The sequence below is a fragment of the Lycorma delicatula genome, chromosome 1 (genome assembly GCF_047948215.1).
Source record: "Lycorma delicatula isolate Av1 chromosome 1, ASM4794821v1, whole genome shotgun sequence".
Taxonomy (NCBI): Eukaryota; Metazoa; Arthropoda; class Insecta; order Hemiptera; family Fulgoridae; genus Lycorma; species Lycorma delicatula.
In genome coordinates, this window is record NC_134455.1 from 398,785,114 (window position 1) to 398,811,802 (window position 26,689).

At 28.8% G+C, this 26,689-nt stretch overlaps 1 long non-coding RNA gene across 1 annotated transcript; it reads right to left on the bottom strand.

Annotated features, from left to right (window-relative positions):
* Positions 1 to 1,301: 1,301 nt before the first annotated feature.
* On the bottom strand, positions 1,302 to 25,752 carry LOC142318481 (uncharacterized). The gene is made up of 3 exons (XR_012754940.1): positions 25,634 to 25,752; positions 17,948 to 18,074; positions 1,302 to 1,544 (listed from the first exon to the last, which is right to left on the bottom strand). It is a non-coding gene; the product is annotated as an uncharacterized LOC142318481 (long non-coding RNA).
* Between the last annotated feature and the right edge of the window lie 937 nt (positions 25,753 to 26,689).

Genomic DNA, 26,689 nt, shown 5'->3' on the forward strand with positions numbered 1-26,689 from the left:
CCTGCTTAAAAACACTACAGTCTTAATTTAAATTTCTATGTACACAGAAACAAATAGATAATTATTTTTTACTAATTACCTTCTTTTTCGCTCTTCCAGCGTGTTTTTGAAAAGATTTGACGATCAAAGAACCCTTGCTTTCCACAATCTACTGATTGCTACTGAAAAACCAACTAAACCACTTTCATATTCCTTCTGCCTACTAAACTAGAAACAGGAACAAACAAGAAATGTTCCATACACAAGCGGAATAAAAAAAAACTACCTTCCACCAGCACACCAGGGTTTTTACTGCAGGAGCAACAGCATGCTCTCTCTTCCTCAAAGCCTCGCATGCAGCTTCCTGTGTGCAGCCAAATACCACACCACTGGAAGTGTGAAGCACACAGTTCGATACAAAGATTTTTGTATCTTTTTCATAAACTGGGGGGGTGGCTACTGACAATAAGCTTAAGGATTATATATTGTATAAGTATAAAGAAAGGATTAAAGAAAAAATGGATCATTATATTAAATAATGATCATTGTATCAATAATAACAAGTGGAAATAGCGAGTGCTGCAGTTTTGCAGTGCCTATACACAAGCCGTCACTGTTGTTGGGGCAATTAATCTAAGATGTAAAAGATCTAATCAGGTGCTACGACACAAGCAGTCAGGAAAATTACCTTCTAAATTGCCAACTTTCAATACTGAAAGGAGGACCTAAAGGTCGCTTTTACATTAAAATTAATATCAACATAAAAGCTTGTTTACATCCAGTTTTTTTTTTTTTTGTTTGGGGGTGAAAAACGCCTGTGTATTATCATCGCCCAGAATTTTCTTTAATAAAAAGGTAAAATAACACCAAAATAATAAAACTAAATAAGGTTTAAAACTAATATAAATTATATAATTAAAATTTAAAACTAAGTTAAAACAAAGGTAAAAAAACAAAATAAAACTCAAAACTAATATCGCAGACAGAGTCTTTAAAATATAAAAGCTAAAATAATAGAAAATGGAAACTATATAAAACTTAACTAATTCCGATAGGGAGTGCAAAAGGCTCCGTACTCAGATAATAAAATTAAAGACATAGAACCAAAAAAATCAAAATTTTGCATCCAGCTGTAAGCAAGACTAGTTTTACCTGAAAGGTATTTCATGCACATTAAAATACTAAATTTTATAAATTATTTATTTATTTCTTTTGAATTAGAATGGTATTTTCAAATAAATAAAACATACATCTTTTGTTAATGGTTTATTCATTTCTACATGCTTTTCATTAACTTACAATGGTTTAACCACATCCTCAAATCTTACAACCTTAATTAAACTCATTTCCCAATGTTGTATGAAGGTTAAATTTTAAACATTGATATAAATTGCGTGACAATACAGTATTCCTTTGTTAATTTCTGTATTTTATAAACGGAACATTTATAAATAAAATGTTGGAGATATAAGAAGAACATCTTGAGTAATGAAGCTGAATCGATGAGATATAGCTATCAATTTGATCGATTTTGATTGTTGATTCAGTATGAGTAGATCAAGTGACTGTTAAAGCAGATTTTAATATAATTAGTGAAAATTTATCTTCTAAAATTTATGTATGCTAATGATCAAATTTAATTATAAATGACTAATATCATTTATAATAATGGAAACTAATTCTCCACATTATAATATAGAATAAATTGCATAAAATATTTTTTTGTTTGCTAAAAATTAAAATAATTAAAAGTAAAAATTACTCGTTAGTTTAAACACTTATACAATTAAAAAAAAAAAGAAACAGTGGTAAAAATAACATTTTACAAAGATATTTTATAACTTATGAGAATTTAATTTGTTCAAATATAATTTCAAACAACCCACTTTTGTGTAAAAATAACAACTCAATTACATGTACATACATGCAATACATATATGTATATACATACATGCAGTACTGTACGTACAGTGGCAAATAAATTAATCTGAACACAGTATTTTTAACAGAAAATTTTATCTTTAAATGAAAAAATGTTTAATATTAAACTTACTCAAATTTAATAGTTTATGGGTCGTTTTTTTCTGATTATCTCATTAATACTCTTTAGCACTGATTCCACTAAGGTAGAACAATGATTTTTGATTTGTTCTTCTCGAAACCAAACCTGTATAACTGAACTAACAAGATCAGTTCATCTAAAATTAATTTTCCCAAGTCTTTTTTTTAGTATGGCCCATAAATTTCAGTTGGATTTAGGACAGGGGAGTCCCTGGCCACGAAAACCCTCAAATGTTTTTGATTTTAAAGATCTCTTTTGCTTTCTTTGACGTGTGACATGGTGCAAGGTCATGTTGAAAAATGAGTTCTGTGTTCTTCTGCATAAGCGGAACTATTTCTTTGGCACATGTTAATGTATCAGTCCGATTTCATCATCCCATTCGCAGGCATAAGTTCTCCTGGCCCTTCACATGTAAAACATCCCCAAAACATGTTTTTGGCCAGGCATTTGGGAGCTTGTTGTAGGTGTGTTGGCACAGTAGTCTTCTCATCTGCTGACTTACAAATGTAGGCTACTCTCTCCCCTTTGGTAAAGAAATGAGTCTTGTCTGAAAAGATAACTTTTTCACATCTGAGTAAGCCATTCTTTATGTTCCTTTGCCTATTGAAGTATTTTTCTCTTCCTATGTCAGCGACTGCTTCTTTTTAGGTTTCCGAGCAATCCTTCTCACTGCCAGCAATCTTCTATGAACTGTCATATCAAAAACATTAGTCCCGCTGACTCTCAAGTTCCTATTGAGATCAACAGCTGACAATCGTGGATTAATTTTGCTTTTTCTTATTAGTAATCAATCCTGTGTAGGTGTGGTTTTCTTTTTCCATCTGCATTCTCATAAACTGGGGGATGGCTGCTGACATTAAAATTAAGAATTATATATTATATAACTATAAAGAAAAAAGGACTTATTATATTAAATGTTATCGATAATACCAAGTGGAATAGGGGGTGCTGCAATTCCACAGTTCGTCTATAAGTGAACTGGCACTGATTGAAACCCAACCACCAAATAACACTGATAACCATGATCTAGTATTCAAATTCATGTAACAGTAGCTGCTTTTACTAGGATTTGAACCTTAGAACTCTCGACTTTGAAATCAGCTGATTTGCGATGGCAAATTTAATCACTAGATCAACCCAGTGGGTCATGTATTATCATGGTAAAGTATTTAATATTTTATCATTTGTAATTTTAAATGGTGAATGTTGAATCTAACTTTATTGTTTAGAATATATATTGTATAGCCTCAATTCCAGTACAGTCTCTATAATATCATGATTAATGGTTTCTACAAAATAATGAAAATATAAAGAATTAAAATTATATTCTCATATCAGCAATAACCAAATACATTACTGGTTGGCCTGTCGATGACAAATCACAGTCATTGCAGTCGACTAGGCCTGCCACACTGCCAGACAGGCGCAGGACCTAGCTATACTCGCGGCTAGCATGGTGACAACAGCTAAGCTAGTTACCATGTGCACAGCAAGACTGTGCCAATTGTAGTGGCCTACATTTTTACTTTATATTTATTTATTTTCTAAAGGATAAGGGAAAATACTTATGCAGTGTATTACACAGTATAATGTGTACAGTTATTTATGATTTTATTTTAAAATTTCATAAAAATAAACATCTAAGGTTATGTCAATCTGTCAGTTTCTCATCTGTCAGTTTCAATCTGTCATTGTCAGTTTAGTTTCTCCAATTATTGTCAGTTTAGTTTCTCAATTCTCCTATTCAGGTGTTATTCACTCGTTGTACAACTTGTCAACAAAAAATGTTGAAAGATCACTTCGTTCATCATTACTATTAGACACAAAGCTGTTATCTTCGGTTCACTGTGATACCCTGAATGGAAATACTTCCAAGAATTTTGGTGAAAACTGGTTTCTCTGTTTTTTCATCCAATATTAATAAAAATATTTTTTCCTAATCTTTAAGTTTGATCTTTTTGTTTTCTGTTGTTTTTTAATCCATTTTCTTTTTTCTTTTGTTCATGTTTTGTAGCATTTTCTTCATTTGGGTTGCAGAGATATAAATCCCAGTACTATGAGGATATACACTACATACATCTTCCCATGACTTCTTTTTTTCATTAATAACTTTTAGCACTGTTGACTTTTCCAAAAGCACTGGATGTTCTGCAAATAATTTGACAAATAAATATCTGTCCATGTGTTCTTATCATCTCCTTCATTTTCACTTGATGACATATTAAAATGAATGTTCTAGAACAATAAAAGAATCTTCCTCTTATGAGCTAAAGCTGCACACTGAGCTAAAATTGACGTGGAGAGAGGAGTTATTGCAAGATGGGAGGTAGAGAGAACAATGAACAAGTTGTAACACGAAAGATAGTTAGTGTTGTACTATAGTTATAACTACTCATAGTTGTATCTTCAGTTTTTCTGGATACCACTCCTGTCAAGATAGATATAACAACCTAGATTTAGTGTTTGTTTATATACTTCAATTTGACTTAAAACTATCACTATACCCTAGATTCTGCTATGGAGTTGCTATGTCTTATTAACTTCAACCACTAAGTACCACAACAAAAAGTATTATTCATTTAGTAACCAATAACACTAATAAACATAATTTTTATTTCCTAACATGCGATACATGATTTTAAACTGTTTTTTGATGCTGAAAACGAATATGAACTCAGAATTTTTCTATCACCCACCATTTTTGAAAATTTTTTAATTTTAATTAAAGGACTTTTTTCATTTTTCAACGTATAGTTAGCATTTTAAGCTCCTGTACTGTATTTTTTAGCTCATTTTTTATTGTTTAACTTCATTAACATAATTTCTAACCTATAAATAAAAATACTAGACAAAGAATTAAATCATATCATAGTCACATATTATGACATCATCTCTAATACTGAAGAGTGAGCCTTCATGTACAAGATTAACATGTCTTTGCAGGTCATAACATGTAACTGAAAACACAGCCGTGTTGTTTGAATTAAGCACTGGATTTAGGAATGAATTAATTTTGTTCAGTCTTATTGCTGTCTTAAGTTTGTTAACAGTGCGGTGTTTTTCTTTCAGTGTAAAATTGGTGATCGGGATAAGACATAGTTTTCTCACATAGTATATGCTAATTGTTCTGTATATTTAATAGGATGGCTGAAAAGTACACGGAAGGCTTTCCCATTTGGTGTACCTATGATTTGGCGTGAACCAAAGGTTCATGTAACCGATTGTTACTTTTGTTTAATGAATGTGTTTGGAATTTCTAAAAAATCTAAACATACTGTAAAATATCCTTCATTGCAATCTGCAATCAGGCCTGTAACTCACACTGAAATTATTCCAGTTCCTGAGCCGCCTGTGAATGTATGTTTCGAAAACAACGATGAAGAATCAGGCAGTACTGAAGAAGACAACAATGATTTTGATCTTGAATTATCTTCCAATAAGCCACATCTTATATCACAAGGTGAGTTAAACGACTCGTTTAAGGGATTTAAATTTATTAAAAAATCATGCTGAACTGTTAGTTATTCTTAATATTATATTAACTTAATAATTATCATTTTTTAAATTATTTCTTAGGCATTCACTTATTTATAAAGTTAATTTTTTTTTAAATTAGTAACAAATTTGACAATAATGGCGAATTCAATGTAAGAATACCAAATCTAAGGTCACTAAATGATATTACTTAAGGTCAGCAAATTATTCTTTACTCAAACCTAAAGTGAAATATATGAAATAAATATTTGTTATTTCACTCCTAAGATAACAAGTTATCACAATTTACTAAAAGAAAGTAAGATAATAAGTAAGTTTACATAAAAAAAAAAAATGGTTATTCATTATGTTGAAATTTTTTTTTTAACTCAAGACTGGATAAATTCTTTTCTTGTTTTTTAGGTAAAGAAATAAACTACTTTTTTACCAAAATAAATAACTCCAAGTACAATCATATAAGTTATAATTAGAAATTTAAAAAATTTTATGTGGAACCACATGACTTCCTTGTACACCTAAATTACATATACACATTTTTTGCTGTACTTCATTTAAAATTATTTCATTTGAAAGTGAGATACGATCCTCCAATTCTTTAATAAAGTGGACAGTTACACAATTGCTGAAATGTTAGTTTTTATTAACATCAAATGTTTATACAATTATTAATTCATGAAATATTAGGATAAAGTAAAAATCCCTTTATTACTTGTATTACTAGATCAGTATTATTCGTATCCTCGTGATATTTCTAGTGTGTTGTATGAATAAAAGTTAATAACAATTTAATTTTATTTATTCTGTTTAGGGAACTGCTATAAATAGGGTTATAAATGTTAATATCGATCTTACGGTGTAAAATATTCAGTTTTTATTATTGAATTATTTGGTGAATAATCAAAAATGAAAAGGAAACAATCACACAGGAAAAAGAAAGATAACATGAAGAAATATATCTCAAAAAAACGACACGAAGATGAATATGAAGAGGAAGAAAATGTTAAGGACGAGCTAAGAATAAAAAAATTAAGAGAAGATGATAAATACAAAGAGGAAGAAAACATTAAGACCAAGGAAAGAATAAAAAGATTAAGAGAGGATGATAAAGAGAGAGAAAATTTGAAAAAATGTGTACACAAATCAAGATTAGAAGAATTATGTCAAACCAAAGAGCAATTAAATGATCGCCAACAAAAAACAAATAAAGAAAATGATGATCAATCCTGACTTGGGGAGAATATTGTCTGACAATATCAGCGAAGAAATGAACTTAAAGATCAGAATTTTTTGTAATTTATTAAAGATCAGGCATGTATGCCTCACTGTAAATGTTGTCCTTGTGAGGGTCTATTTTTCAGTCACTCTGTAGTTAACTTTAATGTAGATAAAATTAAACAGAAATTCCAGAATAATTAAATAAAATTAAACTAGAAAATCCAAAAATAATAGTATTCTAAATTATAATTTTCAATTAATATTAAATAATAAGATGTTTCACCAAATCTATAACATATACATATATGTAATAATGCCTATTAAATTACACATACACAATTTTAAAAGTACGTAACATTTTATTTCACTAATAACTTCTGATTTTTTTCCCATTTTTTTATTTTTATTGTTATTGAATTATTATTTATTGCAAACATTTTTTTACAATTACGGGTAATTATTGTTAATAAATCAATATATTTAAATAAAAAAAATAAAATAAAGTTAAAAAAAACAGATGAAGTCTGATTCAAACCGATGTGCCTTCCTTTATAAGATCCAAATATTTTATTAACTAAAATTTTATTGGGCTATAACTCTGTAACTATGGGTGATATATTGTTGAAAAGCTCTCAATGATGGCTTATTACTGCAGTTAAGAAAAAGTACAAAATCCAATTTTTTTTTGGATTTTGGGCTTTTTTGTACACTTGATTGCAATCAAAAGGGGAGGTGCACAAACTGATGTTACAATAGTCCTAAATCCAAAATTTCAACATCCTATGGCGAATTGTTTTTGTGAGTTATGCGAGAAATGTACGTACATATGTACAGACGTCATGCCGAAACGAATCAAAATGGATTCAGGGATGGTCAAAATGGATATATCTGTTGAAATCTGAAAACCTAAATTTTTTTCAATTACAATACTGCCTTTACTTCATACAAGGAAGTAAAGAACATCCACTGGTTATATTTTTAAGCTGTGGACCACTACCCAAGTTTTTTATAAAATAACAGTAACTTCAGCTCTGGGTTTTTCCGTTTCCAGTAACTAATTTTATAAATGTTAATAGTAAAGATTTTGTGCTTATTTAATTTTTTTTGTAACATATTTATAACTTTTTTGTTTATGTAAATTATTTTTGTTCATCATCATCTGGTGTTTGCCTGGCAGCAGGTCACTTGTATCACTGCTGTCTCCATCTACTTCTATTCTAAGCTTTCACCTTCATTTCCTTGTAGTTTCCAAACTTCATCTTATTCTGTTCTTTTCCTCCCCTCACTTCATCCTCCTTCTTCTTCTTTCTCACTCCTTTCATCTTCTATTGATTCTTACAATGCAGTTATCAAGATTTTTCTTCCTTAATCATACATCCTAACAATTTCCTTCGATTTTTGTATTTCCTGCATAAGTGCTCTTTCTTTTTTGATCCCGTTCATTACTTATTTCTCACTTTATTTGTCCATCTTACTTCTCCATCCTTCTCCTTAATCACTTCTCGAAAGCCTCATTTCAGTTTTTCTACCTCTTTCTCATCATCCATGCTTCCTTCACTTCTATACAACAAGGCATTCCATAGACAGCATATGGGTGACCTCTTCCTTAAATCTTAGTCAGACTTTTACTTCACGGTAATTTCTTCTTCTTACTGAGGGCTTCCTTTGCCACTGCTATCCTTCCTTTTATTTAAATTGCATTCTTTCAGTTGTCTGTCATAATAATTCCCAAATATCTCTTTTTTTTTACTTTTTAATATTTTTATTTTTAGATGTCAAAACCATATTTTGAAAGAATGAGTTCCAGAAAAGACAACAGTGAATCAACATTATTATAAGGAAATTTAGACAAAACTGAGAGAAAGTCAGAAAAAAATTTGGAAAAATGGTTCTATTTTTCATCAAATTAATCCGTTTTTGCTACACAAAAACCCTATCTATGAAGGACTTTTTGGCTGACAAACACAATACTGCGTTGGAACATCCTCCATATTCACCAAATTTGTTACCATGTGACTTTTTGTTTTCCCTAAAGTAAAATCTATGCTTAAAAGAACATATTTTGGGCCAATTGATACAATAAAGAAAAAAACAGCATATTTGTTAAAAAAATGCTGACAGAAACTGATTTGCGCCATGCCTAAGTGTAAAGTAAGACTACATTAATGCGTAATTCTGAATGGGGGTTAAAATTTATGGGAAGGACAAATATTAGAATTATAATACATAAAAAAAGGTAAGTTATTGTGTTAATGGCATTATTTAATAGACACATCTCATATATTGAAACAAACTGCTTTACTTTCAAATACAAAAAAGCCATTTAAGATGAAGATCAAACTTCCTAAACAAAACTTCCATCCGATCCCAGAAGTGTGTAACATGTGAAAATATGAGTCATTTTACATAAAGTATTGACAAAAATGCACCTTAAGGCAAAATAAATATAAACCCTAACAGAGAAAGAATACTTTTGAAACCATATTTAAATGTAAGTAATGAAGTTTTAAGCATTTAAATTAAATTTGTTATTTCTTTAAATCAATCATGCTCAAATTCTACTAGTTCATTAAATATTATATTTTCATTGCTATATTTTATTATATATATATATATATATATATATATTTTTAATGAAGGATTTAAATTTGTCATTATTGCTTTGTAAAAGTGACAATTTTCCAGAATAGAGAAAGTGAGTTTATTTTTGCTAGTATAATTGGCTTAACTAGATTATTTAGATTCCCTTAGACAAGCATGTTATGTTAACAGCAGTAGTACTGAAAAAATTTGCAACGTTAAATTCACAAAACTATATGTACAAGACATATTATGTTCTTTATCAAATCAGCATGGATGTCTAGCAGTTTGTATTCTAAACTTGTAACGATTAAAACTGGTGTGGATTTATTATGCTGTTGGCAGGGATTACCATGAATATTTTTGATACCTAAAAAGTTCTGTTTTTAAATAGATAAATACATGCTTGTGAAAAAATTGATAGAAATTGTAAGTACGTAAATATCCAATTTTATATAAACAATCATATAAATATTACAGAAATATATTGAAAAAAAGACCTAATGTTGTTTATGATTAGGTTAAAATTCTATTTAAACAGGCACTGTTCATTCTATATCCCGAGCTGGGGCATGAAATTCATCATATTGGTTTTCCTTAGATTAATATCATGGACCCACTTCTGTTTAATTCATAAAAAGAAGGAAAAATAATGAAAATGATTACTGATCATAAATGAAACAGTTTCATTATCTAATTCAAACTCTTTCAACTTATCTGTAATGAGTAAATAAAATATCATTATAATTAATGAAAGTAAATGACGAATATAAAGATTTACCTAGCAGTACCTAAGCAGCAGATTACCTAAATAAACATACAAAACATTTGAAACAGTGGTATTTGTATTGCAATAGTTTTTTCTTTTTGTTAGTAGTTGATTAATTTACTACATAAGTTAGTTGAATTTTGAGCATGGAAATATGAGATTAAACTTTTGTAGAATATGAAAAATTTCATGCCTGACTGGGGATTCAATAATGGAATTTTTTGGATGAGCAGCTGAGATACTTCCATGCACCACGGAGGTTGACAGATTGATACACTACTTCTTATTTTTCTAGCTCCTTGGCAAAGTATTTTGGTATAATAACCTTACATTTCCTTCTACTTCCTAGATAAATAATATAAGTACCTCTTCTTCATCTGATGATGAGTAATTCTCCAAAATAATCGTGAAAGACTGATGCTTTTGTATGAATAAATTTATAAATTTGTTTCTGCGGTGGTTGGAATCTTTGCTGCTATGCCTCTGAATATTTTTTATTGACTAAGGGAAGTTTAATAAAAAAAACTGCCAAGGAAATATAATTAATGAACAAATAAAATTTTAACATGATTATTAGCATAGAGTAATAATGAATTTAATTTAAATTATTCAAAATTTTAAGATGATAGCAAAACAACAGTTTGATTATTTACTAGCTGGAGTAAAATAATTTATTTTGTTTCAATGACAATATATATTTATCGATACTTTAATTATGATTTTACTTAAATTATTGTAAATTAAAGTCGTAATTACATAATTATAATAAAAAGAATTCATTCTAAAAAATAATCAGAAATCTGTGCAAAAGTACTCAAAGGAGATAAAAAAAAGATAAAATCATAAATCAATAGTTTTGAATTAACTAATCAAATAAATCTTTATTCTTAAAAATTAACTAATTCTATTATGATTTTATGAATTCTGATTACAATGTTACAAAAACAAACTTAATAATATTAATTGTAATAAATTAATTGATAACTATGATAATTGTATTGAATTTACAGTTGATAATTTTTATAATTTAATTTAAAAGATAAATTAATAGAATAAATTGAAATTGATAATGATAAATCATTTGTGCCTTTTTCTTTCATTTAAACAATATAACAGATAAGAGAGAACTGACACTACCAGATTAAGGCTAAAAAAATTGGTTAGTACATATCAATTAATTCTCAAAAAAATTAATATGAATTTTATGTAAATGGTAGGTCTAGTTTAACAATAACAATTAAAATGAAAAAAAGTATATTAGTTTGTGTTGTAAACAATTTAAATTGTAAAACCTTCCCTTATTCATGTAATATAAATCCAAAGAAATTGTCATTTTTGTCAAAATTATGTAATAAGAGCTTTTCAATTTATTTTAACTCTTAAGAATTTTGTTATTTAAATGTAAATTTTTTTTATAGTGCTCCAGTGAAAAAGAAAATGATTTTTAAAAAATTTATTTCTAATTGCAGACCAGTAATAAAAATTAAGGTATTCACAAAACTAAGTAGTCTTATTTCAGCTATAATTTATATTAGAAAATACAGTGTTCAACTTAAAAGAGCCCCATCACTTAGTTTAGTCTATAAATAATAATTTATTGCAATATTTGCATACTAATTTAGAGAAGATGTTGAAAATGATGTCCATCTAATTCTATGAACTTGTCAATGTGTTGTCACATTCCTGGCTACTCTTTTTAACTCCATCCCATCTATTTCCTAAATGACATTGGTAATGTGTCTTCAATTCCTGTAGGGTGTGTGGATTGCTCCTATAAACAATTTCTTTTAAGTAACCCCAAGAAAGAAATCTGGATTAATCAGATCAAGGGATCTTGATGGCCACAATCCTTTAGAAATGATTCTTCTACCCAAAAAATCCTGTAGCTGTCCATAGTAGATCGAACTATATGGCAATGGCAAGTGGCGCTGTCCAGTTGCAACCAGCAGCCATCCTCATCTTTTTGCAATAAGGCTATGAACTGATGGATAATTTTGTCCGTTGTAGCTTTATTTATCCTATCGGTTTGAAAACCCATAATAACTGAAAACCCACCGTTCAGCTGAAAATAATATCACACTTTTCTTCAAAAAACTGTTAAAAATAGTAAACAGCTTTATTGTTACATATGTTAATTATCGTCCGATAATATTTTCATTCATTTATCACAAGAGATTTTAATCAGTATGAAAAGAATTATTTTTCATTTTAATTAATTAATTATTTACAATGAAATATAGTTTAAGATTTATGCTTATTTCCATATTTCGAGTAAGTTGAAACATAAACTGATTGCATATTTAAGTCCCATGATACAAACCAACTTTAACCAACCTCTTATGAAATTTCTTTTAAACAGCTTTTTCAACATCAGTCACTGTAGGACCACAAAGAATTGTTCTATGATTTTTTTTTCTAAGTATCCTTCTGTCTTTTAAATCCGTCAAATTTATGTTTGCTACCCTTAGGTCCTCTTTAATTTGCTTGAACCACTTAACATTCATTTTGTCATTACACTTGTCAAAAATTATCTTCATAAGCCTGTTTAAATCTATTCTTGTCAGATGTCTGTAAAATGTCAGTCTTAACTTAACGTAGTGCTTACATGATTCTAACTCCTGGTAAAGTTCCTCATTCTTCCTTAATTTCCAACCTTGTTAGTTTTTCTGGGACCTAGGATTTTCCTTGTATCTGTCTTTCAGCAAGTTCCAATTTACCTATTCCCCTTGGTTCAGAGCTATGCATTTGGCTACATATAAAACTTGTCAGATAACCGTTGTATAGTAACTGATCTTGCCCATCCTTGAGATCTGTTTCTTATTGTACATATCCTTCGTTAGGCCATAGGATTTTTGAATTTGATTGGTCATGATAATGTTTGCTTCTTTGTCCATTTCCTTTGGTCGGATAACTCCACCCAAGTACCTAAATCTGTCTTTTTAATTTGTTTGAAATCTGTCCACAACAATTTTGGTGTGTTCTTAATGTACGTTATATACTCTGTTTTTTATGTAATTCCATGTAGAACATTTAGTTGTTTTTCTACTGTTTCTTCATATTCTGCCAAGACAGCAAAGCCAGACGATAAATGTTCAGATTCTCCCTCGTGTATTCCAATTTGAATTGCTTCAGGCCTTTTTATCTTTGTAAGCTTTCTTCCATTCTCTTATGATCTTTTCCACGACTACACTAAAGATAAGAGGAAAGAGTCCATGCCCCTACCTGACACCTATCTTGATTCCAAAAGGATGAGATATTTCCCCTTTAAATCTAATCTTGGACTTTGTGTCTAAGAGTCTACTTGGTAATGTTTATTAGTTTTGGATCTGTCCCAAATTCTTTAAGAATGTCAAACAATTTTTTCTGGTCAATTGAATCATAAGCCATTTTAAAATCTACAAAGTTGATCGCTATTCTCTTGTTTGCCACATTGTATTTCTGAAGACTGTTTTCAGGCAAAAAATCTGTTCTGCATTAGATCTTCCTTTCCTGAATCCACCTTGATACTCTCCAACTTGTGGATTGACTTTTTTTCTTCTTATTTGTTAAGAATAACTTAAGAAAGAATTTTGTATGTAATTGGCAGAAGAGATATTCCTTGATAATTGTTGACATCCATTTTATCCTCTTTTTTGTGAAGCGGATGAATTAGAGTCGTTTTCCATTCCTCTGTGAGTTCTTCTTTTCCTAAATCCCTGTAAGCACTCTAGTGAGCAGATTGTACTCTCCTTGGCATATTTCCACATTTCTGCTCTGATTGAGACTTCACTGATTCTGGGATCTATTATTCTGGTTCTGCTTCTGAGAATCTTCCCTCTGTTTCTTCACAATTGAGTAATTTTAAAAATATTCTGCCAAGTTTTCACTTTTTTTATTATAGATGTAACTAATTCATTAATACAGTATAACTGACTCAGGACATAAATACAGTTTAAATATAATTTTTGATGGCATTCTTATCCAACAATTGTTACATAAGCAGTTATTTCTCTTAAGTCATTTTTTTCTTACATCTTAAATAACTATAATTTCAACTTATCCCTTTCTTTTTTATTGTAATTATATGGCCAAATAAAGTAACAGTTTTTTTGTTTTTCATGAATGTCCTATCTTTTTAGTAACTCAATTTCGTGTTTTATTGTACTATTTATTTGTACTTATAAACTCTTCCTGTAAGTTAAAATTTTACAAATTATAAGTAATTTTTAAATATTGTTTAATATTTTTATTGTCTTTTTCCACAATTAAATGCTAATTGCTTTTTATTTGCAATTTTGGTTTGAATCAACATTCTCAGATTATGTAATTGACTAATATGTATATATATATATATATTAAATAATAATAATAATTAATTTTGGCCCCTCAATCAGATTAAATTTTTAACTTTGGAAAAAAGTTGCTGATATTTTCTCTATGTTAATGTTTAAAACAATTTTCTTTGCTTAATTATGGACATTAATATATACATAAAAAAATCTATGTCTTAACAACTTAATCTGTCTCTTGACAACTGTCTTAATAACTAATCATATACTAACTTACTAACTATTAACCATTAACATTAACAATTACTTTGGGTACTAAATTAGTTTATAAGCAAATTAACTGGTGGTGGATTTTTATGTATATTATTTTTGTTGCTATAATATATTAAACCTAGATCATTAAGTTTAAACATAACCACCGGTAATTTATTTGTTGATCAAGAAAGTATTCAAAGAATTAACTAAAATCTGATTGAGGTTAAGATAAATAGTTATTAATTATATGAGAAACATTTTGAGGAGCGTTTTCTTTTTACCCTTATTTGGATCATATTTTTTTGTTTGTTTAAGATGTTCTAGCAGAATCCTTTAATGTAAAATGTAAGAACAAGATCATTTTGTTCTTGACTGGCTGAATTCTTTATCTAATCAATTAATTTGGATTATTTCTCAGAAATATTTAAATTTATTAACTTTGTTGATTTTTCCATATTTTGAATGCAATTTTTGTTATTGGTCATAAATTTTGCTTTACTGATGGAAATTTTTAGCCCTACTTTATCTCGAATTTCTTTTATGTGGTTTTCTGCTACTGTGTGAGATTTTTTGAGAAAATTGCAGTGTCATTAGCAAAGGCTTGGCAGTTAATTTGAATAACTTTCAATTTCAGACCCAGTTTTATTTCATGGTGTGTTCCAGTTTTTTTTTATCTTCTTCCATTCTCTTACTTTTTCTCAGACACAGGTCAAAAGAATTGGTGATAAACTATCCCTTTGCTTTACTCCAGTTTTAATTTTAAATTCATCTGAGAATTCTCTCATGAACTTCTCTTATAATGATTCTATTTGTTATAATTGTACAAATTAAATGGTAGTATTTGTTTCAGAATAATTGTACGATATTTGAAACTATTTTGACCCAGTTCCTATTATTGAAGTTTAGGCCAGTAATTCTTTCAAATATATTGCTCAAGTACTCATTTAATCTACCAATATATTTCCATATTTCTGGTGTTACCAACCCTCAACGCAACACTATTTTTTTGTTCACTTCTATTCTGATGAGGTGAATGAGTTATTTCTACTGATATTATTATAAAAATCTTTTTACTTCTGTTAATAAACTATTTGTTCGTCTTCATAATTAAAATATGCTTTAATATATGTTACTTTTCATTGTGAATCACCTTCAGCCTATTGTTGTAGCCCAAAAGGTTTACCTTTCATTCTATTTTACAGTTAATTGAATGTATTTACGTTTTGGAATTGATCAATTCCAAATCTTCATGAAAGTATTTTCCAAAAAAATGTTTCCCCTGTTTACATCATGTTGATTTGTTTGTTATTCTGAGTGTAAAATCAGTAAACTTTTATTATTTTTAAAAATATTTTTCTGTTTCATGCCATTTAATTACTACATTATCATTTACTGTTCTTCTTTCATCACAGATTGTATGGGTTTTATATTTTTTCTAGATATCTAAATAATAACATTGAGCTACAACTGTTGTAACACAGTAAACTGATTGTAAAACATTATATTGCCCTTTATCTTTGCTCGCCAAATAATTTTCTGAAGAGAATATTCTTCCATTCTTGAAGTATTACAGTTTTATTTTTTTAGCTTATATAGATAAATTATATTCTAATAAAAATTCAACTGTTCTTAAAATATATTGTAGAAGTTGTTATTTGAGGACAAGGTTGAAACGGTTTGGTTGGTGAAGCATGAAGCAGTATGTGAAAGCTTGTAGAATGACTGGAAATGTTGAAATGTAAAAACATAAATTTATTTTTAATTAGGAACTCTTTATGTAATATATTTTTATGAGCGTCATATTTTCATAGTATAACTTGTGACAATAATAATAATATCTACTACTCTTTATTGTAATGAATTTCATAAATACATTGGCATTAAATTTAATTAACTTCATTATAATTCAACAGTTTTCAGTATGAAAGCATTCACATCTACCACATAAATGTAAATGTTGTTCTGGTCTTATGTTCCAGTTATAGGGTAAATTGTAATAAGATTACAATTCAATGTTGAATTAACAGTAACCAGCATAAAAATGTTTGGTACTTAATATATATATATATATTAGGTACCATTATCTGTGCTCTGCTTTGCAGCATACAGCGTACAATCTCAATGAATACCGATTATTTTCTGTCATTGCGGTGAATAGTACATATCAGCAAAAGCAAATGTGCTCTGATTACAGAATACAAATGTATATATCTCTGCGATATATTACACAATTATGGTCTTACAAACATTGTTATACATGTTCTGGATGTAATTAATTTCATCAGCTGATATGTAATAAGCATAAATATGTTGTAATATTTCAATAAACAAGTGTGCGACGTGTACGCGTTTTCAACCACATTGGACACTGGCTGTTTTCTTCGATACGGGGTTAGGCATAAATCGTAAATGCGGATACACGATGGTATAAAATGGGTGTTACTAATATTAACACCCATACGTATTTTGTGCTGTTTCTTTACAGATTCGACTACAGCAGTTCCATCAACAACAGTCCTCCTGATTATCCACCTGAAACATCTCATTCTTTCAAAATTTTTATTTTTTCAAAATAATTTTTCTTTAAATTTTATTTATTTTCCAGTTTTAATAGCATTGATAAAATTAATTGTTTAATGAAAATACAGTAACTGCTTTAATAAAGTTTTTTTTTATTTTTTAAATTAAAAATATTTTTAAATGCATAATTTTAAATTGTTTTTTATTTTAATTTTTTTTAAAAGAAATAACCTAACTTTATTATTTATTTATCTTCATTAAGGGGATGTCATTTTTTATTTGTTTTAAGAATGATTTTTGAATATTGATTAATAATTAACTTTTATTTAACAATAATAACATTTTTTTATACATTTAAACTTATTATAATTATAATAAGGGGGGATACTCCTCCTTCGCCCTTTAACCCATCCAGTGAGCCACAGTCTACATTTTCTTCAGTTCATTGCTTCAGCATCAACAGCATCAGTCCTCCTGATTTTCCATCCAAGGAGAACACTCCTTTTTCAAAATTATAATTTCTTAATATTTAGACTGTTCAAATAATTTTTCTTTTCACTAGAAGTTAATTTATATTTAACATAAATTAATGCTCGGTTTTAGTGATATTAATCTAATTTTATTAAGCGAATTAAAATTTAACACTAAAATTAATTATAGATTAATTGTAAAATTTGTTTTTTTAAAGCTTTTTTTTTATTAGATTTTGCAGATGAGTTAATTTAATTGGTAGGTAGAAAATAATTTTAAAATTAGTGTAATTAATGAAAATTATTTAATTTCTTCTTATCTTTTACTATATACTTTTTCATTAAAGGGGGTATAGTCCACCCTGGCCTTTCAGTGATCTTCAGTCATCATCTATGTACTTCTGCAACATTATTATGTGTTTAGTTTGAATCAGGGCAAGCTCAAAATCTGTGAATTAAATCTGTAAATAAGATATTAAAATTTCTTTAATGTATATAATAACATATTTTATAATTCTTTTCTTTTTCTTTAAATAAGATTATTATGAGTATGAAATAATTTCAATTTGAATATTTGGAATAATATTTGGAATAAATTTGTTGTTTGTATACCTCTAATTATTTTCATGAAAAAGGATCGCCTATAATTGTAAAAAAAAGCAAACCCTGATTTGAACTTTTAGTTTTAAGAAGTCATCATTATCCAGTTCGGCGGTACAGTGGTCTTCTTTGCAGTTCTTCAGCTTCGTATCCACAAGTCTATACTGGTGGATACCTGCAAGTATATACCTTAATGTCTGGATGGTTCATAAGAGTGCTAATCCATCATGTTTGAGTGCTGATCCATCAGCCATCATGCTGAGAAACATATTGGTGTGTCAGTTAACCATAATTGTTTTTGAAAGAGAAGTTTTTATCATTTTTAAAATTAGATTTTATATCTGGGTATCTTATTTATCAAATTATTACAACAAATGTGTATGTTTATATATAAGTAAATTAAGTAAAAGAATAAAAATATTTCAATCTTTACTGAGATTTTATTCAATAAAACAAACTTACACCGTTATGTTTCTAAATATTTTATGTGTAATATGAACTTGAATAGTTCTGAAAGTCATGATTATCTTCATTTTGATCAATATTTACCATATCTAGTAAATTTTTTGATTTTTCTTTTTTGTATAAAATTGAACTATAATATTTCAATTAATGCTATACGTTTTTATTACATTATGTAAATAATTTTAATATGGAAATAATATTTTGTTGCCTATTTAACAATCATTCAAATATTTAACCATAATAATGTACAGTTTAGATAATAGGTATGGTTTTGTTTTAGGTATTATAATATTAATAATATTTATTAATATAAATAAATAAATTTTTACCTTTTAATAACATTTTTTAACATTAATTTGTTGTTAATTTTTTTATTATACAAATACTTTAGTGTTTATCAATATTATTAAAAGTATTTAAACAAAAATATTCAGAACATAAAGAACCAAATAATTAATTAATTTATCTTTTAGAAATGAAAACTTTTCTTTTAATTTATTAATATTAATAAAAAAATGTATAAAAAGTTATTAATAATCATAATTAAATATTAAAACATGAAAATTCTATTCTGTTTGATTCAAAACAGTAAACATAAAATGACGTGATAAAGAATACTATTTTATTTCTTTTTATTAAAAAATGTCCATTTTAATATTCATTCTTCTTTCCTTTGCCCATCAGATGGTGGATTATTCATTATTTTAAATTTTGTAGTGTTGATAATATTTTTTTAAAAATGCATCTTCCTAATAAATCTTATGATCTTCCTAATAAACCTATCAACAATCCAACTTTCTTTTTAAATCTGGAATCCAACCTGTAGATTCCAACAAAAGATATATGCTAAAATATTTCTTTTTTAAATAGTTTATTTCACTCAATTTGTGTATTATTTTTCCTAATTTCTTTGGTCGATCCTGCTTTGTTAGTTTAATATCAATCCGAGGGAGTATAAAGTCTTCATTGGTAGCGATTTAACCGGTTTATTTAATGGCTACCTTCATGTTTGTAATAGTATTTTCATTGGCATTCAATTTAAAAAAAAATCATCCTTGTGTGTTCTCGTAAAATTTGTTTTCTTGTCTAGTACCTATAACCTCTTAAATTTGTTGGTACTTGTTTTCCATAACTTAAATTTGCTTGTGGAAGCATTCTCTGTGCATGTCACTGATGATGCAGAGATTGTACATAAAGAAATCCAGGTGTGAATCCAAGAAATAAATTTTAGGGACATATTACACACATATGTTTGTATGATTGTAGTAATTCACCCGCTATGTTAAAATAGTTCAGAAATTTATAATTTTCTAAAAGGTTTTGGACGACACTTTTAACTAATCTTCACATAGACTTTTTGATTTTACTTAACAGTTTTTCAAACTGTCCATCTCTAATCAAAGTTCTTTATCAGAAACCCACAAAAATTCCTATGTGAAATAGATGTAGAAAATCATTTTCAAGTTAACTAGTAAGGGATGTACTACACTTTTCTGTCCAGGCATTAATGCTTCACGCTTTGAAACCATTAATAACACAATAAATTAAACTGTAACATTTACTTCAGTGGTACTTGGAATCTGCTACCTCTGTGTAAATGGCAGTTCACTAGTACTTGTACTGAATTTTTTCTAATGGGATTTTCATATATTTCTTTCTTGTTAGTTGGATTTGCTAAAGGCACAGAAGGACATTTTTTGCCGTTGTGCAAAAGAACAGTTTTTAAACTAATTTTCAAAAAATCGATGAACAATCTTCTTTCTGTAAAGTTATGTTCATTATGCAGTGGATCCATCGTGGCAAAAATATTGTTACAGTACACTAAACTATTTTTTTCAGAACATGAATCTTGAAACTCTTCCTGACAATAATGAAAGAAACACCTTTCATGTCAGTTTGGAGAAGATTCCAGCCTTAGATCCTAGATCCCAAAAGCTCGGATTGTTTCTTTGAGAAATTCAAATCCTGAACAAGGTCATTTGAGTTATCTAATAAGATTCAGGGGAAGAGGATTTGTTTCAAAAGTAGGACATTCTAGCTCCTTTTGTCAGACTTCAGTGGCTACCTCATATTCCGATTCATCTTTTAGTTAAATATGTTGAAGGATGCCGTACTGGTAAATTCTCACAACGAGGCACTCTCCTAATAGCAGATGGTGTATGTTTGAATTTACTAGCTATTCTTTTATTAATGTAATACAGAAATAATAGTCCAACAATCTTATAGTTCATGCCACGTATCGATATGGCAAAACTCATATGCCAATTATCTCTAACCCAGTCTGTGAGATGTCTCACATAGGTTGAACAGTAGATGTGATGGGGTCCATTCTTACCTTGATCTCCAACTTTAATGCTAGAATTTACTTCATAACATTTTGTAATTAGTGTAGTCAAACTTAATAGTTGTTCTTCGAACATTGAATCCCCACACTTGTAACAGAAGTTTGGGACATTTACACACTTCTTGGCATATTTCTCTTAACACAACACACTTGACTCAGTAACTGTAAATCACAAAACAGAATGAAACAACTGTACGTGCATAAACAGTGAATGTTTAAATGATATCGGTGTGTTAATTGAATCACTCTGAAGACTGCTCTGTAATGACGTGTTAGAACCTACTGTTCATGAATCATCATGCAAATGCAGCTGTTGCATTCATAATATTACATTTGTATCCACCTCCAATCAGAAATCATTTAAAATATTCTTTTATGTAGATAAGTTATCCCTAAAAAAAATACACAGAATTCAACTTAAAAATATGTAGAAATATATTATTTAGAAATTCATAAAAAATATATTTCAAAAAATGTTATCGCATGTGGATGATGGATAAATTTTAATTGCATTTTTTTAATTCAGCATAAAATGTTACATGAGAAAAACAACAAAACTTTCATTTAACAAAAACTGAGTTTATTAGTGTAATTAGATCATGGTAAACTTAATGAAATATTTGATTTTTTTATTAATTATTTTGGCAAACCTTCTTAAACCATACAAAATGGTACTACATTACTATATAAGTTGTCATCATATTTGTCCTACGATGAACATCTCATACCTTCTGTATGGAGAGATATCATTAACCATATGCACTGCTCTGACACATTATTTAATTCTAACCCAATTTTATTTAGGTATTCACAGGCTATTTATAAATCTCTCTGATAGTATTTAGTGAGCAAATGTAAATTTTTATCTGAAAATTTACTTGCCAATTCTGTCAATAAGTTAATTTGAGTTCTTTATATAATGAGATTCTTGAAAAGTTAAGTTGCAGTTTAACTATTCTATTATATTGATTAACAATGTTCTTTTTAGTTAAGTATTTTGGATAAATGGTCTTGTTTTCTTATATAACACATATACAAGCTCTTTTAAGCCACTTTTATCAACTCTTTTAAATCATAAATTTGAATTATAACATTGTTATAGAATAGCTATCTGATAGATAGTATGGATTTTCTTGATGCTACTAAATAAATAAATGTTTGTTAATAACAGTATGTATATAATACTAGCATTGTTCTTTTAATCTTTTGTTGCAGGTACGACAATGGGTTACATAGGTTATGAGTGAGCAGCGTTAATGTGGCTTAACTAATTAGTTTTATAATAACAATTAAAGGGAGGACTATTTACTTTGCAACTGGTGCTGCTTTTCCAGTAGGATTAAGTTTCTTTTTCAGGTAATTATATATTCTTCTTTTATAAACATGTGCAGGTAAATTAGCATGTTAGAATAAAGGAAAAATCGCATTTCCCCTCAGGGCCCCTGAGGAGGAAATAATTGTTTTTTAAATATGTTATATGCATTGTGTTTTTTTACAGGTTCATTATGTATTTTATGTTAGAATTAGTTATGTTAAGTAGTGTTTGCATTTAATATGTCCACCCTCAGTAGGCTCCTCAGTAGATTGTAATTGTTTTATAATTATGTTATATATGTTATGTTTTTAAACAGGTTCATTGTATTTTAAGTTACAATTAATTATGTTAAGTCGTGTTTGCATTCCGTACCTCCATCCACAGTAGGCCCAATTATGAAGTGGGATATTATTTTAAAAATGTTTTGTTACTTTTATTAAAGATTAGATTAATTGCTTGCTGTTAAGCCATGTTAACATGAAGGGAATTTTCCCTAAGTACTGTTTTATTTAGTTTGTTTTATTTAATTTTGTTTCAGAACATTTAAGTTTATTTCAGGTATAGTTGATGGTAATATTTTAACCAATCAATGATGAAAAAAATGGTGTGATGAAGAATAAAAAAGAAATATAGATTCCAAAAGAACTAAAATATTAATAACTTGTTAATTTGTATTAATTTATTTTACTATTTTTACACTAATTTTTCTCCAGAGTGTTTCAAATTTGTTCCAGGTACAAAAAATTGCGATATTTTAACTAATTAATGCTGAAACAATACAATAAATTGATGCTTAGAAAATTGTACATGTGATGATGAATGTATAACAAAAAATAAGATGAGAAGGTCAATTTCAAAAGAATCAAGAGTCAAAAATGATGATCACATACAGGTTAAAATATTCAACATCTAGATGACTTGCGTGAGTATGAGTATAATTTTAAATTTAATTAGATTATAAGGAAATAATGTAAAACCTCACAATCAGATTTCTTTTACAAAATAAGTAAAGTTTTTTTTTTGGTAAAAAGAGTTTTAATTTTTGACATCATAAATGTTAAAACATTTCATGGAACGCTGCATTTGAGTTCAAATAGTTTTAAGTTAAAATAAACAAGTATAATTAATTAGCCTTATGTATTTATAACATAAACTTGTGAACGTTTTTATTACATGGAAGATTTTACGTGTCTGAAGATGAATCAATGGTAATAGTTTTACACTGAATTTTTTCAATAATTATTAGTACAGATTTTGAACAATACTATAATTAAATGTTGTTGCTGTTACCCTATTTTTAGTAGTAAAAGAGTTGCTGCATTTACTACAGACACATTATATAAATCACGAAAGCATTATAGATTTATAATGACTATGTAGACTATTTATAATGACTTGTACTAGACTATGACAAATGCAGATTTGCATTTGTCATAGTCTAGTACAAGTTTTATTTTATGTCACATTAAAGATGTGCTCTCTCTTTTTCTGTTTAGCTTTCGGAACCACTGTAACGTATTCAGAGAATGATATACATGAATCATTCTCTCAATGAAGTGTCGTAGTCTTGTACAGTCTCATGTCGACTGTTCCTGAGATGTGTGGGAAATTGAGAGTCAACCACCAAACAACAACGGTATCCACAATCTAGTATTCAAATTAACGTAAAAGTAACTCCCTTTATTAGGATATGAACATTAGAACTTTAAACTTTGAAATCAGCTGATTTGTGATGACGAGTTAACCACTAAACCAGCCAAGTACGCTGTTAAAGATCGTCTGCTTTCCACCAAAAGCACTGCCAACCTAATAAGTTAATTGTTATTTATCAAAACTCACTGGACCCCCTCTTATAAGCAATCGGTCTCTGTTGGCATTATGTTACATGAGTTTTGTTTGTATGACATGAAAAATTGTTAATCAGAACAGAAGACTGACCAAATACTTTGGACAGTATAACAAACTTGTTTCGATCAATATAAATGGCTGATAATTAGGTAAAGCAAAAAGAAAAAGAAAATTGTATGCTGTTTGGTATTCGAATGAAACACTGTGAAAAATAAATTCATTTCAATTTTTTGTTTGCAAATTAGCAGCAGTTAAAAAAAAAGGGTGCCGTTAACATTAAGACCTGTCCTTCATGGACAGGATACGTCTATTTTAAGACTTCAATCTAGGATAGCAGACAATAAAATTTCATTCACCTAGCCTATAGAAAAAGTTGATACAATTTCTTCACTGCCTTTGAAAATTAGAATCTAAAGCCACCCGAAAATGAAGGATTTTGTTCACAATTTGGGTTCTACTAAAGAAATTAATAAACTTTTAGGATCAATATTGAGCGGAAAAATATCTTAGTTTCTTGGTGAAATTTTACTTACACAGACATAACTGGATAAAATCTAATTGTTCAGCAGATCATTGTCTTGATCTGTCGATCATCTAAAAATACGTAATGTATGATCAACACACTATGTTTGTTTATCGACTCAAAGTATTCTAAAACATATCCTCTCGATGGAAAAAAGAATTACTTTCTTTAATATCCATTAAAGAAATTTTCTTTAACCGTCTCACCCCACATACACTTGTAAACTCTACCAGGTTTTTGGAGTCCTTTGGCAATGTCAAAAATTAATTTGGTGTATTTTTCTCTCTCTCAAAATACATGAAGCAATTTATTTTACTAAATCGGTTCAAATCCTCTGAAACAGAATAATTGATAACAAATTTTGAATTCTACATACATTATTTATTAAAAAAAAATAATAATATCATAATATACTAAGAAACCTTTATTAACTGGAGTATAATATCTTATACAATCTATTCACTATTTCTCTATGAAGATTATTTAAACTTGCCAAAGAATTCTTTTTTAATTTTGAAGGGATGACTATTTACTTTGTAACTGGTGCCACTTTTCTAGTAGGATTAAGTTTCTTTTTCAGGTAATTATGTATTTTTGTTTTGTAAATACTTCATGTTAGAATTAAGGAAATATCGCGTTTCCCCGGTAGTCCCCTCACTCGGTTGTAATTTTTTAATATGTTATGTTTTTTTACAGGTTCATTGTATTTTAAGTTACAATTAATTATGTTAAGTCGTGTTTGCATTACGTACCCCAATCTCAAGTAGGACCAATTAGGAAGAGAGATATTATTTTTTAAATGTTTTGTTGCGTTTATTAAATATTAGGTTAAGTGCATGCTGTTAAGTAATGTTAACCTGAAGGGAATTTTCCTAAGTAGTGTTTTATTTATTATGTATATATATTTCAGTTACATCAAACTGACCTGGATAATTAGTTTTTATTATTAAAAATTTATACCGGTTATTTATAAATAAATCAGATGATTACCGTACATTAATTTTAGAAGTAAATCTAAAAAAGTTAAATTGAAATCAGCTTTAACAGCCAACTGATCGATTCATACTTAATCGATAGTCTAAGTCGATCAAGACCGATAGCTACAATTTATCGATTCAACTCCCATCCTCTAGATGTTAGCATTTCATTATACAGAGTATCCCATATAAAACGCAACCGATCAATCACTCATCCATGAAATTTCAAAAGTCAAGCTTACTCCCCTACTCGTTACTGAAATGGACTCGTCCAACATTTGAACATCGCGGCGACGCAGAAGAACACTACCGATAGCAACAACAATGCAATCATAACGTTCAGTGTATCGCTTAAGACAAGATGGTGTTTTCGCTAGATGAACATGTTTCCATTGTCGAGTCGTACTTCAGTACGAAATCGGCGGTTGCAGTGCAAGCTTTGTTTCGCCATAAGTACGCAGATAAACCGGCTCCTAACAAAACATCAGTATTAAGGTTAGTCGCAAAATTTAGAGAGACCGGTTCTGATAATAACAAGGAACACAAATGATCTGCGTCAGTGTTGAATACGGATACAGTCGCTGAAATCAAAGACCGATTACTCGCCTCGCCAAATAAATCGATCAGACGTTTGTCTGCAGAAATTAATTTGTCTAAATCGATTGTTCATCGGGCGACCAAACGATTACAATTACGACCTTATCGCATTCAAACGGTTCATCGACTTCTTGAGCCCGACAAAGAAAAACGGCTACAATATTGTCAACGGTTCCGTCGATTTCTGCGCGAGGGAATTAACGTTACGGATTAGTTATTTTTCAAACATGAAGCACGGTTTCATTCGGACGGCTACGTAAACAGCCAAAACAGTAGAATTTGGAGCGCTGAAAATCCTCACAATTATCACGAAAAACAATTACACTCGCAGAAGTCGGGCGTGTGGTGCGCGATATCGAGGAAGAAAATAATCGGTCCTATTTTTTTCGAGTACACCATTAATGCAG